The sequence below is a fragment of the Lissotriton vulgaris genome, chromosome 9 (genome assembly GCF_964263255.1).
Source record: "Lissotriton vulgaris chromosome 9, aLisVul1.2, whole genome shotgun sequence".
Taxonomy (NCBI): domain Eukaryota; kingdom Metazoa; phylum Chordata; class Amphibia; order Caudata; family Salamandridae; genus Lissotriton; species Lissotriton vulgaris.
In genome coordinates, this window is record NC_141697.1 from 239,846,381 (window position 1) to 239,870,423 (window position 24,043).

The window sequence follows — 24,043 nt, forward strand, 5'->3', positions numbered from 1 at the left end:
TAACTTCAGTTAGCCCGTGTGCATTTAAATGTAGCGTTAAGTGGGCCTAGGTGATCCATACTGTTTCAAAATTAATATTGTATTTCCACTTGTTGTGCATAATATTTTTCTTGTTCAGATATTAAAGTCCCAGAGAGCTCATTTAAAATGTAATTCTTTGCTAGTTTACATTTGAAGGTCATTGTACAGTGATTAGTTGGATTGGACTGAAACAACCACCCCTGCAGTCGATGACAAAGCTGAGGACTTGATACTCCTTTGTGTGATATTGTGAAGGGCGCGTTGGGAGAAAGAGTTGGCATTGTCTTATTTTGTGAGAAGGAGGATGGCATCAAGCACAGAGAGAACATTGGATCTGGATTGGTCATCGCTTGGTGGGAAACCGAAAATGTTAACGTCTGCATGAAATATGCTTTAACTGGGGAAACTTGCTTCTTCATTAGTTCACATGCCCCTGTCTACCTTTGCAGGCGGACTCCTTCTCTCATCTTGTGAGACCAATGAACCTTATTTTCCTGCTCGGCAAGATATTCTCAAGAGGAAGTGGCTTTCTTCTGATTCTAATTGGAACCTTTATCAGTTTCTCTTTTGATTTTATATATTTAATTACAACAACTGCTTCTCAAATTCCCCGATCTATCCACAATTTTAGCTTAGAATTAGGGAGTTTCCGTTATGGAAACCAGCCTTAGGGAGTTTCTTTTATGGAAATGAGTCTTTGCTTTGCCTTGCACATGATGCTTTTGGATACATTAAACCAGGGTTTTTTAATCTTTTGACGTCCGTGACCCCCATCGAATCATTACAGGAACCCGGGCACTCCCATTGAATCATTTTTAGAATTGATGCCCCCAACTTAGCAATTACTGGAAGCTGGTGACCCTTGCCTAAGCAATTTCAATGTCTGAAACAGCAAAAAATTACAAAAAAAAATTGTAACAAACATTCATCTAATAAATACACAAATTATTAAATATTTTAGTAAATTCGTAAACAAATATAAAAAAAAATCAAAAATTGTATTTAAATGGGAAGGTTGAGCTTTTCTAAATTCAACAGGGGCCACCCATCATCCATACTATATTCTGTTTGATGCACTTGCACTGCTCCACGAATCAATGCAAGAATACCTTTTTATTTTAGCCTACAATTTCAAATTCACTCACGTTTACAGAACAATAAACATGTTTCAATTTACATTTTGCTTCTTTAGTTATATTCACTTTATGAATCTTCTAATATTTTATTTCCTAAACAGCCGTGGACCACCTGAGTTGCCGTTGTAGATCCCAGGGGACTCCGGACCACATGTGAAGAACAGCTGTACTAAACCATTGAAATAATGATTGTACTTCCTGGATTATTTTCATGATTGCATCCAAGTAAAAATTCATTTTTAGTAATTGAACTGATCTGAGATGTAATTTTACTAATCTGTTAATAAACCTTCAAGGTTTGCAATCTACTCTGCTCTGTCCTTACTGTGGGGCAAAACCTGCTTCACTGCCAATGAAATCTTAACAGTTTAACCGCGTCAGCAATTCCCCTGCGGTGCGGCAGTGTAGCGGAGAGGGCGGGGCCGCGTCGGCAAATGGACGTTCGCAGCACTACGGAGGTAGTGCTCTCGATGGCCGTTGGCCGACGAATGCACACAAGGGGTTAATACATTTTGTGATTTCAGCTTCACTTCAAGACAAAGACCCCTCTGGGTGGAGATAGCGGAGTTTCGAGATTGCGCCAAGATTTGAGAGGAGGAAAGCCCATCCTTATTTTATCTAATCTTGTGGTTGACACAGAGGCAAATATCGTGCGCAGGTGGATGAATGTCTGATATGTGCAGTGCAACATATTGTACTGTATTAGCTTGATTGTGTCAATATTGGAGATTAATCCCAGGTACCCCAGCACAGTCTCTATCTTTCAGGTTCTAACCCACAGCATTCCGTTCAAGTAAGGTATTGCCAGTCAAGCCTGAGGTGCTTTGTGTGTTCCCTCATAGTGGTGACAAAGGCTGCCTTTAGTGTCCACGTGGGAATACTAGTCACCAGCCTACCTACCCCACCTGAATTGTAACAATAGGGGACACTGATCTAGGAGTGTTTGGGCCAGGTATTTGTTATAGCATTGGTTATTAACATTTTGATTTCCTAGGAACCCGGGGACCGGCATTGAATCATTATTGGAATCTGGTATCCCCCAACTGAGTCATTAGTGGACGCCGGGGATCCCGGCCTAAGCAATTTTAATGTCTTGAACAGTTAAGCAATCCAAAAATGTAGCAACAAGCATGCATCTAACAAATACAGAAATTATTAAATCTTTTATTCAATTCACAAATATAACAAAATCTACATGTTTAATTAAATGGGAAGGTTGAGCTTTTCTAAAGTCAACGGACGCCACCCATCATGCATTCTATCTTCTGTTTGATGCACTTGCAGGGCTCCATGAAACAATATGAGGATACCATTTTACATTTCAGCATCCAATTTCAAATTCCATCACATCTACAGAATTCAGCCCTTTATATATTCTTCAAGACCTTTCAGTGCCAGAACAAAAACAACCACTTTTGGGGACCAGGTCTTTTCAGTAATGGCAGTAAGAGAACGGAACAACCTGACACTTCACATAACATTTCAGACCCGTTCCATTTACATACACTTTTAAAATCATATCTTTTCAAGCTACTTGAATCTTTTAGTCTGTCTTTTGTCTCTAGTTTTAGGACCATTAAGATTTTGCAGTGGCGTAACAAAGGCCCCCGCTGTCCCCGCAGTGGAGGGGTCCCCCTCAGCACAGTACCTTGGCCTGAGAGTTCCTTAGGGAGTCCGGAGGGGGGGGCCTCTGCATACTTTGCAGGGGGGCTCAAGTTTCGTTAGCCCCTGAGCTTTTGCGTATGTACACTTTATAAATGTACTCAATGCAATACAGTACGTTGAAGTGCAACGCATGCTGGAAAACTCAAGTGAACTAAACAGGACATAGCATCGAATATTGAACCTTTGGAATAATGTTTATTTCCAAAGGTCAAAGAAGTGAGCTTCCGGGGCGTTGGGTACTTGCACACACAGCAGCACGGCAGCCTGCCATCCAATAACCTTTCAAGCACCACAAACATGCCCTCTAGATCAATCTAAGTTAGTTGTGCCACTAAAGGTACACCAGGTCATAGCCACACCAGGGTCCCTCTGATACAGGATGAGTAGGTAGTGTAGAGTGTAGAAGAGTTGCCCCCTCCTATTCTAAGCAAATTCCAATTTAGATAAATAGGTGTCCCGAATACAACCAATACTTCCACCATGTCTAAGTAGGTAGGCGTGCATCTTACAACTCTATCAGATTAACCATTCCCTTCACACGCCAGGGTAATCGTTCTTACCTGCGATCAGTAGGCACGCTTATGTGGCATAAGTGTGGTGCCACAGCCTCAATATCAAGCTCCCAGGCACTCCCAGAATGCCAGTGGAGAAACACCTAGCACACCTCACCATAGTCCTCTATGAATCATCACTCGCCCATATAAATGCAGCCACTGAACCACACCATAACAACTAACTGACCCTACAACGAATAAGAAACCTCTTCAGTGAGGGCCAAAGATTCAGTTGCCCAGAATAGAAAAGATTGGACTACAAGTGCTAAAGGACCTCTCTTGGGACTGTGAGGACATATGGGGGGAGAGAATGCGGGGGGGGGGGATGATTGCCTCAACCACCACGAGGCTGATGTCATGATTGATCTCAAGGAACCCGTGTTTCTCCATTCACCAAGTTCCTCCGCCATTCTCGATTGCTCCTTGCAGGGCTGTTTTGCAGATGGCCTATGCCTGTTCCTTAGTCTTTTCTTCTTATGTTGAGTCTTCCACAGAGTCTGTTTGGATGAGTTGGCAAGCTGCAACTGGTGGTCCACTGCACAGTGCTCTGCCTGCAACCAGACGACCATCAATTCCGTGAAGACGTGCGAGCTCTGCATCAATTATCCTTATTTTTGCGCGGAAATGCAACTTGTATTTCAGTCCAAGCTTTCTGAAAATGTGTATGACATTGATGAACAAGTTGCTGTTGCGAATTGTAGTGGTGAAAGCAAAAACAACAGGTGATGGACAGAATGCAGAACAATGTCATACATTCACCCCAGTACAGAGATCTGGGCCTAAATCCATCGTTTTTTTGCTCACCATGCCTTTCCAGTTTGAACAAAGCCATATGCAAATCAGTCTTGACCCTGTGCCCCATAGGAACAGTCCAGCCGAACTGCCAAGCCAGGCCCTCCCTGGATGGAAACAAGCATCCAAGGACCGGTTTCGGGCTTTCAGCCCTCATCAGCCTGGATAGCTTGATTCCAGAGGCATGGAGAGCACGGGACTCACGTCTGAGCATACCCGTCCCATTTGGGGTGACAAAAGCAAAAACAACAGGTGATGGACAGAATGCAGAACAATGTCATACATTCACCCCAGTACAGAGATCTGGGCCTAAATCCATCGTTTTTTTGCTCACCATGCCTTTCCAGTTGGAACAAAGCCATATGCAAATCAGTCTTGACCCTGTGCCCCATGGGAAGTCTGAGAACTGCAACATTTCACTTTTTTACCATGTATAGGCCATTTCACTGTGCAAGTGAAGCAGACTATCCTGATCTATGAAGTTAAGCAGACAATCTGTTACAGTTCGGGGGGTGAGCCAGCACTATGTGGCACTGTTGGAACCCTGTGCACACGTCCCACTGTAAATAACATGGAAAGACCTTCAAGTGAATCTTGAATTGAAGGCTAGTTCTCCAGATAGAGTCTTGCTGGACCTCTCAAGTGCTTTAAGAAGTCCAGTAATTCATAAATTGTTTCTCCAGGAGCATCCCTTGTAATCCTCTGCCCTGTAGTCTAAAAACACGATTCGCTCCTGGCGATCCACCATTTGCTTCTGACGTTTCTTCACTGAACGGCACAACGTACCTCAAGTAGTTTAAATTTTCATGATTCTGTCAGAGTTTAGTCTGCTCAGCCCTGTGCAGACCCTAGTCTAGAGCCACAGTGTAAGTTCTCAGCCCCACCACCTCATAGGTTTCAGCTGTAGCAGATAGGATGCCATCTGATTTGAGTGTGTTCACAAAGTGTTTCCCCCTCGACTACCTGATGCAATCTAGTGACACAACTGTCTCGGCCCTCCATTATGTCAGACCTGGTGGTTTGCAAAGTTATGAGCTTCAACTGCCTGGGTTTGACCATGATGGTATCCCTACACAGTCAGTCAACCAATGTATCAAATTGACGTCAGTGTATTAGATAGCAAGTATCCTGCAGGGTAGTCAGCTGGGAAAAACATCCTATATGGAGCCGACTGCTTTTGACGCCAGTGAGGACAAAAGAAAGTGTAGGCTGATCTCCCTGATCAACTCGACCCAACCCTGCCTCACAGTGCCTGCTAGACCATATGCCAATTCTATCTGTCTCTATCCCAATGTTAGGAGATCTCCCCTGAAGGCACGGAGCTGCATCTTCTCTCCAAGGGGCCCACTGGCGTTGAGCAAGTTTCCAAAGATTCTGCACCCCACTCGGTGCTGAAAACAAACTGAACCCAAGTAGTGCTCTGGATCAGCCAAGTTCTCAGTCACTCCTCTCGTATGATGCCTCACGGCGCATTCTTCCTTTGGCCTTGTTTAATGGTCACCTTCACTGCAATTTGTTCTTCTGCATCACCACAGTTCACTGTCCAATCAGTTGCAGAAGCGCCCTTTTACCAGAATTCCCAGCTAAACAGAGCTCCAGACGTGACTTCAGCCATCACTGCCCGCCAGCAGCTTTCACCAGTTTCCTGTCGTTCAGTTACAGCATTTCTGCCCCACCAACTAGGCCTGGCTGCCTGCCATCTCATGCAAGTCTGGGACCCCATGGACCTTATTTATGAGGCTGTGCTTCACTTTTACGCCGCTGGTGCATCACTTTTAGTGACGCACAAGCAGCGTAAAAAGTGTGCCTTGTTGCACTATAGTTACAAAGTGACGCATCTACAGCGATGCGTCACTTCTGATAAATTAGGCCCCATGTATGCTGGCACCCCAACCCACACCCCAGTTTCAGGCTCAATGACCTCACCCGATCTTAAGTCCACATGGATGATGGCCTTCTACTTTAGTTGAAAGTTCTGGGTAGCCTCGGTGGCAGGAATATGCAGCAGGATTTTTTTTTTAAATCTTTTTATTGCATTTAAAAATATACAACAACTCTGTGGTCACACAAATTAGCTACAAAGGAGTACAGTAGAACACATGAGGTCAATCAGTATACCAATGTGATTACAATGGGATTGCAGTATATCTAGACACTTAATCATCTACCTCAAGCGCTGCTTGTCTAGGCTGGGGGTGTTCGCATATATTGCCTCTGTAGGCATTCCATTTACTCCATATCTCTCCCCATTTTTGGGGGCACCCCCGGGCTACATATACGGTTCTTTCTTGTAACATGCACCAGTCCATGTCATGCTTCCATTCCGCGAGACGCGGAGACGTGACTGCCCCCCAGAGTCTCGCAATGTTACGTTTCGCCACCATCTGGCAGAGTGTGGCCCATAGTCTGCCTCTAGCTGGTAGGTCCGTTGACTCCCAAATGTTCAGGATGCAACGCTTCGCCTCTGGGCGCAATTCTACCCCCCAAACATCTTGCATACAGCGCACCACTTTCAGCCAATAAGCCTGCAATACCGGACACTCCCATATCATGTGGAAGAAGGAGCCAATCATCCCACACCCCCTTCTACACCCATCATCATCACTCCTGCCCATTGCCTAAGCATGAGCGGATTTTGCGGATTGGCAATCCGCGAATTTTGCGGATTTGCGGATTCGCAATCCGCAAAATCCGCGAATTCCCGCGAATTTGCGGATTTTTTTTTTTTTTGTGTTCGCCCGTGTTTCTGCCAGTTCGCGAGGGTTTTTACAATTTCGCAATTTGCGAACTTACCTGTCGGGTCGCAAGTTTTGCGAACTTGTTGTTTCTACGTGTCCAGCCTGTTTGGGACACTCTTCTTCATCACTGCCACTCTCTGTCACCACTGCCACTCTCTGACTACTCATGCCACCCTCTGGCCCACCCATGCCACCCTCTGTTTCATCACTACACCCTCTGGTTGTCCAGTGTACATTATTTTCGGCAAAGCAAAGCACACCTTCCCTGCCTCAAGTGACCTGAATTAATTTGGGGCTGATTAATGTGTCACAGAATATTTTTTTAGCTGGCACCTGCTTCCTTAGTGCGCCCTGATTAGTGATCTTTTGCACTTGCTAAGTGCTTTCATTGTTGCAAAATTAGTTACAACACCTGCCCTGCCCCAACTGACAATAATGAATTAGGGGCTGATTAATGGATTTTAACTTCCAGCCTGGCTCCTGCTTGTCTCCCTTAGCTGTAATTCAGGACCTTTGTGGCATATGTGTAACTATTCTGAGGTTCAGAGCAGGGTCACATAATAGTTTCAACTGGCAACTGAACTCTGGAGGGGCCCCTCAGGAAGCCCTACAGGAAATGGCTACTAATGATGTGCCTGAACTTTTGAACCTGGTAAGTAGTTACTTTCAGTTTTGCCAAGATCGTATTTCTGCAATTTCGCACTTATTCGCGGGGCGCGAACTCACGCTAACAGTGCGAGCAGTGCGAGCAAAATCCGCTGCTCGCGGATTTGCGGATTTTGCGGGAAATTCGCAAATCTCGCGGATTGCGGATTTCCCGAAAATCCGCAAAATCCGCGAGCGGAACGGATTTTCCGCCCACGCCTACCATTGCCTTCAGTCTGGTGATGGAGATGTATACTCTGTGTGAAATCATTAGTTGAATGAGCCGTAGCCTGGATGAGAAAGCTACCTCCTTAGGGGAGGCCAGTGCACACCTCCACTCCTCCTCGTCAATTTCCAAACCATCAGCTTCCCACCTCCCTTTGAGGCCCTGAAGTAGGTCGGGAAGGTTATTTATCAATTTCTCATATGTGAGTGAGATTGCATGTTCAGGCATGTGTCCATCCAACAGTCTATTCTCCAGGGGGGAGGCTGGTGGGGGCAGTGTACCGTGTGGGATGTTTTTTTGTAGTGAACTACGGACTTGAACGTATCGAAAATACTCGGTATCCGCGAGCTCAAATGCGGTTTGTAGGGATGGAAAGGATTTAACCTCTCCTTTATCCACATTTACATTTACATTTACCCTGGAGGACGTACAGGAGAGACTTACTCCAGTTAATACTGTATCCAGAGTTTTTCCTTAAGTTTGTGAAAATATCAAGAGCGACGATCAACGATCTTCGGGGCCGTGAGAGATAGAGGAGGATATCATCAGCGTATAGCGAGATCCTGTCTTCCCAACAATCTGCCCACCGGATCCCCTGCAGAGCAACGTCTTGTCTAAACCAGGTGGCCAACGGCTCAAGGGAGAGGGCAAATAGCAGGGGCGAGAGCGGACACCCCTGCCGTGTCCCCCTCTTTAAGGTAAAGGCCTCCGAGACCTTATTATTAACAACCACCTGTGCAAGTGGTTCCGAATAGAGGAGTCGCACCCACGAGATGAAACCGGGGCCGAAACCCAGTTTACGAAGGAACGCCATCATGTATGACGTGAATATTTATCAAGGACCCCCTGAGTGCATGGAAATAGAGTTCCTAGACCAGGGAAAGGCAAATCAATTGATATGTATCAATCTAGGCAACACAGCAAATTAGTTGGTTGAAATGAACTGAGCTTGAAACAAAGGTTTTTGTAAAAAGAGGGGAGGTACAATTTTATTCACGAAGATTCTTTAAAAACACATAGGGAAAAAATATACATTCACAAATTATATTTAACACATATAACTTAATATATCAAGAATATATAACACCATCATTAAAAAGAAGCAATTAAGTCAACAAATGAGGTTTACATAAAATACACAAACAATATAATGAGAAAAATGTGGCTAAATTAATCTCTACGCGCGTTTCGGCGAACCAGCGCCTTCTTCTGGAGCAGCCACGGTTAATATCTAAAAAAGAGGGGTAAAAAAGTACCTTAAAACCAGAATATTCTGTTCATTCTTGCATTTGCACAATTTACAAAAAACACTAAGCCCAATGTTATTCTACTAGTCTCAGACTTTCTATTTTCTTTTGACCAACCTATTCTATTGCAATGACAATTTTAGAGATTTCATATGACATTTTTAAAGGTTTCATTTCCTTGCCTTAATAATCAATCTGACACATAGGTGAAAAGTAAGGGAAGACAATGTCTCATGGTATAGATACGCTCATACCAGAATATAAGGGGATGGAAAAGGTATTTTTGTAGGATGTCTAATCTCAGATTTCTGATGTTTGTATCTCTTTATCTAATCATATAATTGAAGTTGATGCTACAGAGTTAGACTGCATTCTAACTAATACCGGTTATATAAAGATTATCCTACCGAGGCCTGGAGATTGATATACATAGTATTTATCATTTAAGTACGATCACTTACTTTAAGAGCACGAATAATTTTAGTGCGATTCGACGTAGCAGTCTTGTTTGTCAGTATATCTAGAATCCTTTCTTTGGATGGTAGATGAGGATATTCTAAATCATGGAAAGCAGCACATAGACAATAGTTATTATTCTTGCCTATATTATAGTGTCTTTATGACTGATATTCAATATAAGGGTTGATATATTACCTATTGTAATGGTTGATACCAATGGAGATTCTGTGGTTATTGATATGTTTGCTTCATTTCGAGTGTTCAATTTAAAATATTTTTCAATTATTTCCTAGAGAGATATTTAGAAGATCTTTTACTAAACAGGTTCTATAGATCTGTGAGGTTCTATTAACATATGATAATCGACTGGAATACATTATTTACCAGAGAAATCGAACGATTAATTCAGAGGAATAGAAGTACCTTGTTTTACAAGTTGAAGTTCGTTTTGACCCGCCGACCGGAAATTAAAATAATGGCCTCTGTGATGCGTATTTATATTGGGACATCAAGATATAGTCCACCTGATGTGGGGATAGTAAGTGGCATGGATAGCCTAAAGAGTGGATGAAAAAATCCTAACATAAAATTCTATGCGATGGAATTAAAGAGTAACCACTTCTTAACCTAGTTATTTCTGTAACAGAAGGAATAATAATTACCCTTTTGCTTGTGTTCCAAGCGGTGGTTGAGTTCAAGTAGTTTAAAATAACTCCCTGTCTGTGAGAGACAAAAGATAATGGGGAAGTTACATTATTTACTATTCAGTTAGGGTTTTACAGCTAAAAGGAGTAACTAGATTAGTTGTATCCCACCCAGGGTTTCTGCAGGACTTACCCGATTGGTGTCAACAGGGCTCGAAGATTCCGGCGGCGGGACTCAGGGGTTCTATGCTCCTTCCTTGAACGACAGCGGTAGAATGGTCTCTCAGCACGCTGTTTATATATTCTACTTAATTGGAGGAGTGGATTCAGGTGAATTGTGTGGGAACACAAAGGAAGGACCACGGATTATGAGGAGAGGTGGAGACTGGTTTTTCTTAAAGGGGTATCGCCAATAATTACTAAAAGAGCAGTCATTGCATAGACATAGAAGATGTTCTGTGATGCCCAGAATAACCTGTTTAAACAAGATGAGAACAGAGGGGCCATTTTTAAAGGGACGTTCGAAAAATAGTCATTCTGTGTTCATTGCAGTGGGGGGATTTGTGTGTACATAACGAAACTAAATACAAAAACAGTATCAACCGGTTTATGGACTGAGGCGTGATTAGAAAATATACTTAATTAACACGCGGATCTAAGTTATATGCAATTTTAGCACAATGTCGAATATTTGTGGATACTTTAATGAACAGTTCTATTTGTAATGATTAGGCTGAAACGTAATTAGCAAATGTAATTCATGAACCCTCGGAGGTGTACATGATGGGGATCCAGATCATATATGATTTTTACCCATTACTGAACCTCCCTAAATGACTAAAAGAACATTTCTGATGGTAGTGGTTTAGGGATAAAGGGAAGAGAACTGAATAATATAAGGTATGATTCCCAATCTCATCAAACCAAGGGGGGAATTGTTGTAGAGCATCATTGTCATATATCTAGTGGCGCTAAAGACAATTTTAAATATAGCTATCGATCCATAGAGGTTAGTAATGACAGCAGAAATATTTATAATTGTAATCGGAAGAATACAATATTAGCAAATTGCATGCTCCCATGGCAATTCGCTGTTCATTCCTTCCCGGAATGTATTGAAGACAAATATCCAGAACACCTCTCTCTTTTTTCTGATGGCACAACCACCATTGGAGTCTGGAGTATGAATTTTTTCAAGAACTCTCCATTTGAAATCTTCTGCTTGGTGGCCCATTTCTAGGAAATGTTTTACCATTGGAGCAGCAAGTTTGCGAGTTCTGATCGCTGAACGATGTTCATTTAACCGTATCTGTATCGCACGGGATGTTTCTCCTATATACCCGAGTGAACACGGGCACTGTATAAAATAGATCAGATTTGAGGTTCTGCAGTTCCACATTTCTTTTGCCACTGTTGTGTGGCCATTATGTGTGAATTCTTTGCCTCTTAGAATGTTGGCACAGGAAGAACACGAAGAGCAAGGGAATGTTCCCTTAATTGCATTGCCTGATACAATTGATCTTTGTATAGAATGATTTTTATCTGATACAGGTTGGAAGCGTGAACGAACAATATGTTCTTTGATATTTCTGTTCCTTTTATAGGCAAAGAGTGGTTTAGCTAGTTTCGTTTCAGAAGTACAGTTACTGTTTAAAATGTGCCAGTTTGAATTTATCACTTGTTTAATTTTTGTATCAAGAGTGGAGTGTTTGGTTACACATACAATCTGGTTAGTGGGTTTCTCAGGCTTTGGTTGGAGCAGGTGGTTGCGATCGTAATAGCGGGCCCGCTTATAGGAGTGTCTCACTAATCGGTGAGGGTAGCCTCTCTCGATAAATTTACTCCTCATTACAATGGCTTGTTTGTCAAAGTCTGCTAAGCTTGTACAGTTCCGCCTGACTCTTAGAAACTGTGAGAAGGGAATTGAATCTTTTTGTGATCTAGGATGGAAACTGCTATAATGCAGTAGCGTGTTTCTGGCAGTAGGTTTTGTATGTAGGTCGACTTTTAGAATGCCTTTATCATTTATAATTTCAATGTCTAAGAATTCCACCTTATTATCACTGATGTGTGATGTAAAGTGGAGGTTGGGATCCGCCTCGTTTATCCAGGAGACGAATTCGTTTAATGCCTCTCTCCCATTGGTCCAGATGAAGAAAATGTCATCTATGTACCTGGACCAATGGGAGACAGACTCAAAAAAGGGGGCTAGTTCATTATGGACATTTTTCGCTTCGAAGGCCGCCATATATATATTTGCAATTGAAGGGGCTACAGATGCGCCCATACTCACGCCTTTTATTTGGCGGTAAGTATGTGAGCCAAATTCAAAAAAGTTTTCCGTCAGGACAATTTTCAAACATGCCAGTAGAAATGATTTGGGGCAAGAGATGTTGTATGAATCGATGAACCAGGATGTAGCTTCCATTGCTCCAATGAGAGGAATGTTGCTGTATAAAGACTCGACGTCTAATGTGACTAAAAGGTCACGGCCAGAGGTAAAAGTTAAGCCTTCAGTTTTTTGAATCATGTCCCCTGTGTCACGCACATAGGACTTAATCTTAGATACAAATGGACGTAAGTAGTTATCTATATATTTGGAGAGGGGCTCAGTTGCTGTGCCGATGGTTGAAACTATAGGTCTATAAGGTGGGTCTAAGGTGTTTTTATGGATTTTGGGGAGTCCATATATACAAGCTGTTTTTCCTAAGTTATGGTTTAGGAACTCAAATTCTTTTGGGTTAATATGACCTTCGTCCAAGGCTATTTTTGTTAAGGTTCTTATTTTTTTCGATAGATTCAGTGAAGAATACGTTTGAATAGGGGTATAGAAGTTCGTGTCGTCCAACATTTTTAGCATATTTTGTTCATATTGGGAGGTGTCAATGAGGACAATTCCTCCTCCCTTGTCACAACTTTTAATAGTAAGCTCTTTATTTGAGGAGATGGTCGACAAGGCTATATGTTCTTCTTTATCTATGTTATAGATAGGTTTAGGGATGTATCTCAAGGCCTGGTCTAATTTCTTTAAAACGACCAACTCAAAAGTGGCCACTTCTGGTCCTAGTTGTTCCAAAGATGGACTAAAGGTCGATGGAAGGCTTAATGTTTTGCTATTGATCATTTCTCTATTAGTGTCATCTGTGTTTGAAAAAAACTTTTTAAGGCGTATCTTTCGAAAGAATGAAATTATGTCGCAGTATAGTTCAAAGAGATTTGGAGTTGAATGGGGCACAAAGGAGAGACCCTTGGATAGCAAGGCAATACTGGAAGGATTTAAGTCTATTTTTGAGAGATTGAAAATGGGAATTATATTCCTTGCTTCCAATACTGTCTGCTCCTTGTTTCTCTTATGAATTGAGGTTCCTCCTGTTGTTGTTGTTGATGATGTTGGGGTTTGTAATTCCCTCTCGGTTGTCCCTGAAAATGGACTCTGGGGCGACCCCGTCCCATCCCTCGGTTCCCTAAAAAAGGCTGTCTACGAGCTCCTCTACCTGAGTTGTAGCTGTAGGTTGGTTCAGGTTCATAGTATCCTTCAGTCTCATTTTCGGAATCCGAACTTTGGGAAAAGGTATTGACCCGTTGTTGTACTTCGCTATTGTCTGTAGTGAAATGGTTTTGATTATAAAAGTCTGCTTTTAAATAGGGGTAAGTATTTTCAATTGTGGCATAACGTTTATCTTTCAGTAATTTATCGTTCTTTCTTTTATCTAAATAGCTGGAGAATGATTCTAATTCTTTATTGCATTCAGCGATTTTTTTCATTGCATCCTCTATATTGCCCATTTTTTTGATTTTATCTTCAAGTTCGTCGATTTCTGATCTTACTTCAGCAGCTAGTTCTTTTGCTGTTTCGACTATTAGCATCATCAGATCTCTTGAACACCTGCTAGCAATTCTGCTCCATTTATCAAGAAAAGCCTTGTGGTGTACAAAGAGACCCGGGATATTTTTAACACGTAGACCTAATGGGATAATACCTAGGCGGAGATAGGCCAACATGAACTCGCCGTGTGCTTCGATGCGTGTTAATTTTTTCTTAAGATCTAGCAATTTTTTAGTGTCGTCATTATGACGCAATGGTTCACTTGAGGGATGATTCAAGGAACTTGGGATACCGACTAGTGTCTCGAATTCCTCGTCGGTAAATCCAAAGGTTTTTTGAAGTGCCATGTGTTTTGATAATTTATACTGATATATGTATAAACTATCAGGTATCTTGTGATAACTCTTAAGGCAAGGAAAGGAATTACAATGTATCAAAACGATAAAACGACCAGAAAAGTAGCCCTGCACAGACAAGCTGTGGGAAAATGACGTGAATATTTATCAAGGACCCCCTGAGTGCATGGAAATAGAGTTCCTAGACCAGGGAAAGGCAAATCAATTGATATGTATCAATCTAGGCAACACAGCAAATTAGTTGGTTGAAATGAACTGAGCTTGAAACAAAGGTTTTTGTAAAAAGAGGGGAGGTACAATTTTATTCACGAAGATTCTTTAAAAACACATAGGGAAAAAATATACATTCACAAATTATATTTAACACATATAACTTAATATATCAAGAATATATAACACCATCATTAAAAAGAAGCAATTAAGTCAACAAATGAGGTTTACATAAAATACACAAACAATATAATGAGAAAAATGTGGCTAAATTAATCTCTACGCGCGTTTCGGCGAACCAGCGCCTTCTTCTGGAGCAGCCACGGTTAATATCTAAAAAAGAGGGGTAAAAAAGTACCTTAAAACCAGAATATTCTGTTCATTCTTGCATTTGCACAATTTACAAAAAACACTAAGCCCAATGTTATTCTACTAGTCTCAGACTTTCTATTTTCTTTTGACCAACCTATTCTATTGCAATGACAATTTTAGAGATTTCATATGACATTTTTAAAGGTTTCATTTCCTTGCCTTAATAATCAATCTGACACATAGGTGAAAAGTAAGGGAAGACAATGTCTCATGGTATAGATACGCTCATACCAGAATATAAGGGGATGGAAAAGGTATTTTTGTAGGATGTCTAATCTCAGATTTCTGATGTTTGTATCTCTTTATCTAATCATATAATTGAAGTTGATGCTACAGAGTTAGACTGCATTCTAACTAATACCGGTTATATAAAGATTATCCTACCGAGGCCTGGAGATTGATATACATAGTATTTATCATTTAAGTACGATCACTTACTTTAAGAGCACGAATAATTTTAGTGCGATTCGACGTAGCAGTCTTGTTTGTCAGTATATCTAGAATCCTTTCTTTGGATGGTAGATGAGGATATTCTAAATCATGGAAAGCAGCACATAGACAATAGTTATTATTCTTGCCTATATTATAGTGTCTTTATGACTGATATTCAATATAAGGGTTGATATATTACCTATTGTAATGGTTGATACCAATGGAGATTCTGTGGTTATTGATATGTTTGCTTCATTTCGAGTGTTCAATTTAAAATATTTTTCAATTATTTCCTAGAGAGATATTTAGAAGATCTTTTACTAAACAGGTTCTATAGATCTGTGAGGTTCTATTAACATATGATAATCGACTGGAATACATTATTTACCAGAGAAATCGAACGATTAATTCAGAGGAATAGAAGTACCTTGTTTTACAAGTTGAAGTTCGTTTTGACCCGCCGACCGGAAATTAAAATAATGGCCTCTGTGATGCGTATTTATATTGGGACATCAAGATATAGTCCACCTGATGTGGGGATAGTAAGTGGCATGGATAGCCTAAAGAGTGGATGAAAAAATCCTAACATAAAATTCTATGCGATGGAATTAAAGAGTAACCACTTCTTAACCTAGTTATTTCTGTAACAGAAGGAATAATAATTACCCTTTTGCTTGTGTTCCAAGCGGTGGTTGAGTTCAAGTAGTTTAAAATAACTCCCTGTCTGTGAGAGACAAAAGATAATGGGGAAGTTACATTATTTACTATTCAGTTAGGGTTTTACAGCTAAAAGGAGTAACTAGATTAGTTGTATCCCACCCAGGGTTTCTGCAGGACTTACCCGATTGGTGTCAACAGGGCTCGAAGATTCCGGCGGCGGGACTCAGGGGTTCTATGCTCCTTCCTTGAACGACAGCGGTAGAATGGTCTCTCAGCACGCTGTTTATATATTCTACTTAATTGGAGGAGTGGATTCAGGTGAATTGTGTGGGAACACAAAGGAAGGACCACGGATTATGAGGAGAGGTGGAGACTGGTTTTTCTTAAAGGGGTATCGCCAATAATTACTAAAAGAGCAGTCATTGCATAGACATAGAAGATGTTCTGTGATGCCCAGAATAACCTGTTTAAACAAGATGAGAACAGAGGGGCCATTTTTAAAGGGACGTTCGAAAAATAGTCATTCTGTGTTCATTGCAGTGGGGGGATTTGTGTGTACATAACGAAACTAAATACAAAAACAGTATCAACCGGTTTATGGACTGAGGCGTGATTAGAAAATATACTTAATTAACACGCGGATCTAAGTTATATGCAATTTTAGCACAATGTCGAATATTTGTGGATACTTTAATGAACAGTTCTATTTGTAATGATTAGGCTGAAACGTAATTAGCAAATGTAATTCATGAACCCTCGGAGGTGTACATGATGGGGATCCAGATCATATATGATTTTTACCCATTACTGAACCTCCCTAAATGACTAAAAGAACATTTCTGATGGTAGTGGTTTAGGGATAAAGGGAAGAGAACTGAATAATATAAGGTATGATTCCCAATCTCATCAAACCAAGGGGGGAATTGTTGTAGAGCATCATTGTCATATATCTAGTGGCGCTAAAGACAATTTTAAATATAGCTATCGATCCATAGAGGTTAGTAATGACAGCAGAAATATTTATAATTGTAATCGGAAGAATACAATATTAGCAAATTGCATGCTCCCATGGCAATTCGCTGTTCATTCCTTCCCGGAATGTATTGAAGACAAATATCCAGAACACCTCTCTCTTTTTTCTGATGGCACAACCACCATTGGAGTCTGGAGTATGAATTTTTTCAAGAACTCTCCATTTGAAATCTTCTGCTTGGTGGCCCATTTCTAGGAAATGTTTTACCATTGGAGCAGCAAGTTTGCGAGTTCTGATCGCTGAACGATGTTCATTTAACCGTATCTGTATCGCACGGGATGTTTCTCCTATATACCCGAGTGAACACGGGCACTGTATAAAATAGATCAGATTTGAGGTTCTGCAGTTCCACATTTCTTTTGCCACTGTTGTGTGGCCATTATGTGTGAATTCTTTGCCTCTTAGAATGTTGGCACAGGAAGAACACGAAGAGCAAGGGAATGTTCCCTTAATTGCATTGCCTGATACAATTGATCTTTGTATAGAATGATTTTTATCTGATACAGGTTGGAAGCGTGAACGAACAATATGTTCTTTGATATTTCTGTTCCTTTTATAGGCAAAGAGTGGTTTAGCTAGTTTCGTTTCAGAAGTACAGTTACTGTTTAAAATGTGCCAGTTTGAATTTATCACTTGTTTAATTTTTGTATCAAGAGTGGAGTGTTTGGTTACACATACAATCTGGTTAGTGGGTTTCTCAGGCTTTGGTTGGAGCAGGTGGTTGCGATCGTAATAGCGGGCCCGCTTATAGGAGTGTCTCACTAATCGGTGAGGGTAGCCTCTCTCGATAAATTTACTCCTCATTACAATGGCTTGTTTGTCAAAGTCTGCTAAGCTTGTACAGTTCCGCCTGACTCTTAGAAACTGTGAGAAGGGAATTGAATCTTTTTGTGATCTAGGATGGAAACTGCTATAATGCAGTAGCGTGTTTCTGGCAGTAGGTTTTGTATGTAGGTCGACTTTTAGAATGCCTTTATCATTTATAATTTCAATGTCTAAGAATTCCACCTTATTATCACTGATGTGTGATGTAAAGTGGAGGTTGGGATCCGCCTCGTTTATCCAGGAGACGAATTCGTTTAATGCCTCTCTCCCATTGGTCCAGATGAAGAAAATGTCATCTATGTACCTGGACCAATGGGAGACAGACTCAAAAAAGGGGGCTAGTTCATTATGGACATTTTTCGCTTCGAAGGCCGCCATATATATATTTGCAATTGAAGGGGCTACAGATGCGCCCATACTCACGCCTTTTATTTGGCGGTAAGTATGTGAGCCAAATTCAAAAAAGTTTTCCGTCAGGACAATTTTCAAACATGCCAGTAGAAATGATTTGGGGCAAGAGATGTTGTATGAATCGATGAACCAGGATGTAGCTTCCATTGCTCCAATGAGAGGAATGTTGCTGTATAAAGACTCGACGTCTAATGTGACTAAAAGGTCACGGCCAGAGGTAAAAGTTAAGCCTTCAGTTTTTTGAATCATGTCCCCTGTGTCACGCACATAGGACTTAATCTTAGATACAAATGGACGTAAGTAGTTATCTATATATTTGGAGAGGGGCTCAGTTGCTGTGCCGATGGTTGAAACTATAGGTCTATAAGGTGGGTCTAAGGTGTTTTTATGGATTTTGGGGAGTCCATATATACAAGCTGTTTTTCCTAAGTTATGGTTTAGGAACTCAAATTCTTTTGGGTTAATATGACCTTCGTCCAAGGCTATTTTTGTTAAGGTTCTTATTTTTTTCGATAGATTCAGTGAAGAATACGTTTGAATAGGGGTATAGAAGTTCGTGTCGTCCAACATTTTTAGCATATTTTGTTCATATTGGGAGGTGTCAATGAGGACAATTCCTCCTCCCTTGTCACAACTTTTAATAGTAAGCTCTTTATTTGAGGAGATGGTCGACAAGGCTATATGTTCTTCTTTATCTATGTTATAGATAGGTTTAGGGATGTATCTCAAGGCCTGGTCTAATTTCTTTAAAACGACCAACTCAAAAGTGGCCACTTCTGGTCCTAGTTGTTCCAAAGATGGACTAAAGGTCGATGGAAGGCTTAATGTTTTGCTATTGATCATTTCTCTATTAGTGTCATCTGTGTTTGAAAAAAACTTTTTAAGGCGTATCTTTCGAAAGAATGAAATTATGTCGCAGTATAGTTCAAAGAGATTTGGAGTTGAATGGGGCACAAAGGAGAGACCCTTGGATAGCAAGGCAATACTGGAAGGATTTAAGTCTATTTTTGAGAGATTGAAAATGGGAATTATATTCCTTGCTTCCAATACTGTCTGCTCCTTGTTTCTCTTATGAATTGAGGTTCCTCCTGTTGTTGTTGTTGATGATGTTGGGGTTTGTAATTCCCTCTCGGTTGTCCCTGAAAATGGACTCTGGGGCGACCCCGTCCCATCCCTCGGTTCCCTAAAAAAGGCTGTCTACGAGCTCCTCTACCTGAGTTGTAGCTGTAGGTTGGTTCAGGTTCATAGTATCCTTCAGTCTCATTTTCGGAATCCGAACTTTGGGAAAAGGTATTGACCCGTTGTTGTACTTCGCTATTGTCTGTAGTGAAATGGTTTTGATTATAAAAGTCTGCTTTTAAATAGGGGTAAGTATTTTCAATTGTGGCATAACGTTTATCTTTCAGTAATTTATCGTTCTTTCTTTTATCTAAATAGCTGGAGAATGATTCTAATTCTTTATTGCATTCAGCGATTTTTTTCATTGCATCCTCTATATTGCCCATTTTTTTGATTTTATCTTCAAGTTCGTCGATTTCTGATCTTACTTCAGCAGCTAGTTTACGAAGGAACGCCATCATGTATGGCCATTCAAGGGTATTGAAGGCCATTGTGGCATCGAGCGATACTACCACTGCGTCTTCGCATATCGTATGACATCTCCCCAGCACCCCGTTCAGACGGCGGAGATTGAGTGCCGTGTTTCGGTGGGGCATAAACCCTGATTGATCCGGGTGGACCAGAGTGGCAAGGACCGGTTGGAGTCTATTGGCCAAAATCTTTGCTAGGATCTTGGGCTCCGCGTTCAACAGGGAGATGGGCCTGTATGAGGGGCACAGCTCCCTGGGCTTCCCTTTCGTAGGAATCGCGACAATTGTTGCTAGTCTTCAGTCACAGGGTAGCACCCCCTTGGACCTTCTCTCGTCGAACATTTGTTTAAGATAGAGGCTGATGCCACCCGGGTTGAGCTTGTAAAGCTCAATCGGAAGGTCGTTGGGAACAAAGCGCTCTACCGGGACGTAGGTCTCCGATAGCACGCTCCACCTCCGCCGTTGTGAGAGGCGCTTCCAAGAGGTCTAGCTCTGTGTCAGAGAGGGCCGGCATCCTCAGATCCGCTAACAAGGCGACCGAGTCTTCCTCCGGGCGGTCAGACCCCTTGCTATAAACTGTCTGGAAGTGACGGGCAAATTCCGTGGCTATGTCTTGTCGCTCAGTGATTACTGTGCCGCCCATTGTTCGAATCTCCGCCACCACTCTACTTGCTTTTTGTCGAGCCACGCCATGAGCTTCCCCACCTTATCGCCCTGGTCATATATTTTACTTTACCTAGTGGCCGCCATCTTTTTTGCAGCCTCCGTGACCATCGCCTGGTATTACGCGGATTTCAAGGACAACATATGGCGCGCCTCGGGCGTACCCTCGATGCGCACCATCTCCTCCAGCGTTCCAAGGCCAGCCTCAATTTTAACCAGCTGTGCTTCCCTCTCTTTACGCTGACCAGCGATTGCCAAGAGGGCCTCTCCTCTAAGGACCGTTTTGAAGGCCTCCCATAGAGTGATCGCCAAATCCACCGACCCTTCATTGGTGTCGAAATAGTTGGCAATGGATAGGGTCAATGCCTTGCGGAGGTCCTCGTTGCGCAGGTACCAGGCATTGATAGGCCCCACGCACCCCTCCCTCTTATTTCCTACGGTAATATGGACCAGAACTGGCGAGTGGTCAGAGATACCTCGTGCCAGATGTGTTGCCGTGCGCACCTCTGTGTTGTGGTGCAGGGGGGTGAGGATATGATCCAGACGGGAGAAAGAGTGATGTGGCCCGAGAAGAAAGTGTACTGTGTGTCCGTAAGGTGTGCAAGGTGCCATAAATCCGTGAGGCCAAATGTTTCAAGGAAGTCCCCCAGCCATCTCTGTCCCTTAGGTGTATCTCTGGGCGGATGCCTGTCCAAAGCCCCAGAGACCACCGCGTTAAAATCCCCTCCTATAAACAGCTGCCCATCCGGGAGGAACCGGAGGAGAGTTCAGTGAATGCCTGCGACTGGAGGCCAGGCGGGACATAGACGGATACTAGAGTAAGCCTGCGCCCCTCCCATTTCCCCGAGATCGTAGCAAAGCGGCCCTGCGGGTCAGTTTCAGTATGATCTGGAAGGAATGGAAAATTGCATCTGAGAAGGATACCCACACCCCGGGACCCTGTGGTAAAGACAGAGTGAACCGCCACGGTGTAGCCGTACCTGTTTAGGGCGTGGCAAGTGTTACCCAACAAATGAGTCTCCTGTAGCATCACAACTTCAGGCAGGTGACGCTTCACGAATTGCAAAACCGTGGTGCGTTTGAGCTTGTCCCCCAGCCCATTAACGTTCCAGCTCAATAACTTGAGGCTCTTGTCCCATTTCTTAGCGATATCCACATTTCACATTCCACTCAGACCCCTGTGTCCCTGCACGCCCCAGAGTCTCCCTAGAGCCCTTCAAGTGTGACCATTCAAACATTCCCCCCTCCCCAACTTCCCGCAACTTCTCCCCCCCAATCCCACCCTCCCTTTGTCCTACCCCTTCCAACTCTACCCCCTCTCCTTTTCAGTCTCAAACAACCCCACCCCTCCCCTTCTCAGCCCACCTCAACCCATCTCCTCCCTCCAAAAAAACAGAACCCCCCCCACCCTGCTACCTGCTCTGTAGGTTTCGAACTACCCACTGCCCCAAATAGCAGAGCGCTTATCGCCCCTCCCCTAGGAAACTCTGTTAGGGAGAACGTGAGCCGGCCCCAACTTGGCCGCCGTCCCGGTGCTGCCCCCAAACTAGGAAGCCCAGCATCCTTAGAGCGCCCAAGTCCAGCAACAGAGTCACAGAGTCATTGGGCAGATATAAGTTCCCTCCCCCCCTGGATTCAAGAAAAGGTGTAAACATCACAATCACACAATACTTTACAGTTCCGCAGGGCATGGCACCGCAGTCCAGGTCCTCAACGAACAGCCGTGTCCTGGATTGGGTCCCCACGGGGGCTTGCCGATCTGGAGCGCCAAGACTTTTGGCTCCGAGCCTCCCCCTCCGACTGTTCCACAGCAGACCCGGGTGGCGGAGCCATATTTTCTCTCCAGTTGCCGTGTTCTTGCCGCTCTTGGTCCGTCTGCGCGGCCGTGTCGAGCCACTCCTGTACCGCCGCTGGTGATGTAAAGAAATGGAATTTGCCTCCGATGATTACCTTTAGCTTGGCTGGGAAGAACATCATGTATTTGATGCCCCGATCACGGAGTGCCGCTTTTACTCCCAGGAATGAGCGCCTTTCCTGCTCGACCTGCAGTGTGAAATTGGGAAAGAAGCGGATGGTAGCTCCCTCAAATTGCAGGTCGCCCTGTTGCCTGGCCACCTGTAGGATGGTGTTGCGGTCCGTGTAGTTCAAAATTTTGGTGATTATTGTCCTGTGTGGGGCCCCTGGCTTAGGTTTAAGGACTGGCGCACGGTGGGCCCGTTCAATCGTGAAAATCATGGACAATCTTTTAGGCTTCAGGTGGTGGAGGATAAGGTCCTCCAAAAACAGTTCCACACTTTGCCCTTCCGTTCCCTCCGGCACACCTACCACGCGGATGTTGCTCCTTCGGGCCCTCCCTCCTGATCTTCGAGCTGTAGGGCCATTTGGCGGTGCTGATGAACAAGTTCGTTGATCCGGCTTTTTAAGCTGTTTTTCGGAGGTCTGCAACGCTGTATGTCCGTGGCGTTTGATTTTGAGCGCTCCGGGGTCTTGCCCAGGTCAGTACGAAGTAGGTTCATTTCGATGGAGATCTTTTCCATTTTAGTCTCAAGGTTTGTGCCTAACGCTTGGATCGCGGCCATGATGGAAGTTAGGGAAGGCTCCGTCAGGCCCGTCTGCTCCCCCTCTGTCGCACCCATTTGTGTCTGACTTAGCGGCACCGCATATTTATCCAGTTTGTTCGTTTGGGTGGTAGATCCTCCTTTGGGTCGCATCGTGTACAGGCAGCGCCCCTGCGGTCCAACCACCGAGCCGACCAGCCGTCAGAAGAGTTCTCCGGGCCGTTAGCCACCCCCTTGTGCGATCCGGAACTGTATCACCCTAGAGAGGGCTCAACTCCGCACTGTGGTATTCACACCGCCTCCGGCCCTCAGCTCACAAGCCGTATTCAAGGGCGTCCTCGCCCCGTCCCCAGCTGGCACTTTCCGTACCAGTCGCCGATATGTGCAGGACTTCTCTGCCTTCGGGGGTGTGTCTCACCAAGGGCCTAACTTTACTACACCGCGCCCGATTGTCTGCGACGCTGCCACCAGGGCCCCACACTCCTCCTGGGCTACCTCACCTCTGCTGGCTCCTAGTTGCTGAGGTCAGTAGGCAGCTAATTCATTTCGGCATCACAGGGGCCCGTTCTCCCAGGGACACCTCGATGGGCCCGGCCACCAGCTTCCAACGCTGCCGGTCTGTAATTGCCCCGTCACTTCAGAGCCTCCTTAGTACAGCACCAGGCTGTGAGCCCCTCTCCAGGTCTGTAGTGCCTGTGCTGGCCTTGTGTGCTCCGCTGGTCGTTTTTCGGGTTTTGCGCCCTTGGGCCCAGTTACCACCTGGAGTCATGAAATGGCGCCCTTCAGGTCCACAGCGGCGCCCCCCGGGGGGCCCGCCCGCCCCCTCCCGGTCTGCACAGCACAGGGTCTGCCGGGCGCTCAGCAGCGGCGTGGCGCGGGCGCCACGGCAATCGCAGGCCCACCCAATATTCTGCCCTTTTTCGGGCGTGTAGCAGCGTCAGGCCCCAAGCCGGGTCCTCGATTTTAGCGACTCCCGGCCCT

At 43.7% G+C, this 24,043-nt stretch overlaps 1 pseudogene; it reads right to left on the reverse strand.

Moving 5' to 3' along the window:
• Positions 1-22,214: 22,214 nt before the first annotated feature.
• On the reverse strand, positions 22,215-23,215 carry LOC147689905 (uncharacterized; annotated as a pseudogene).
• Positions 23,216-24,043: the final 828 nt, after the last annotated feature.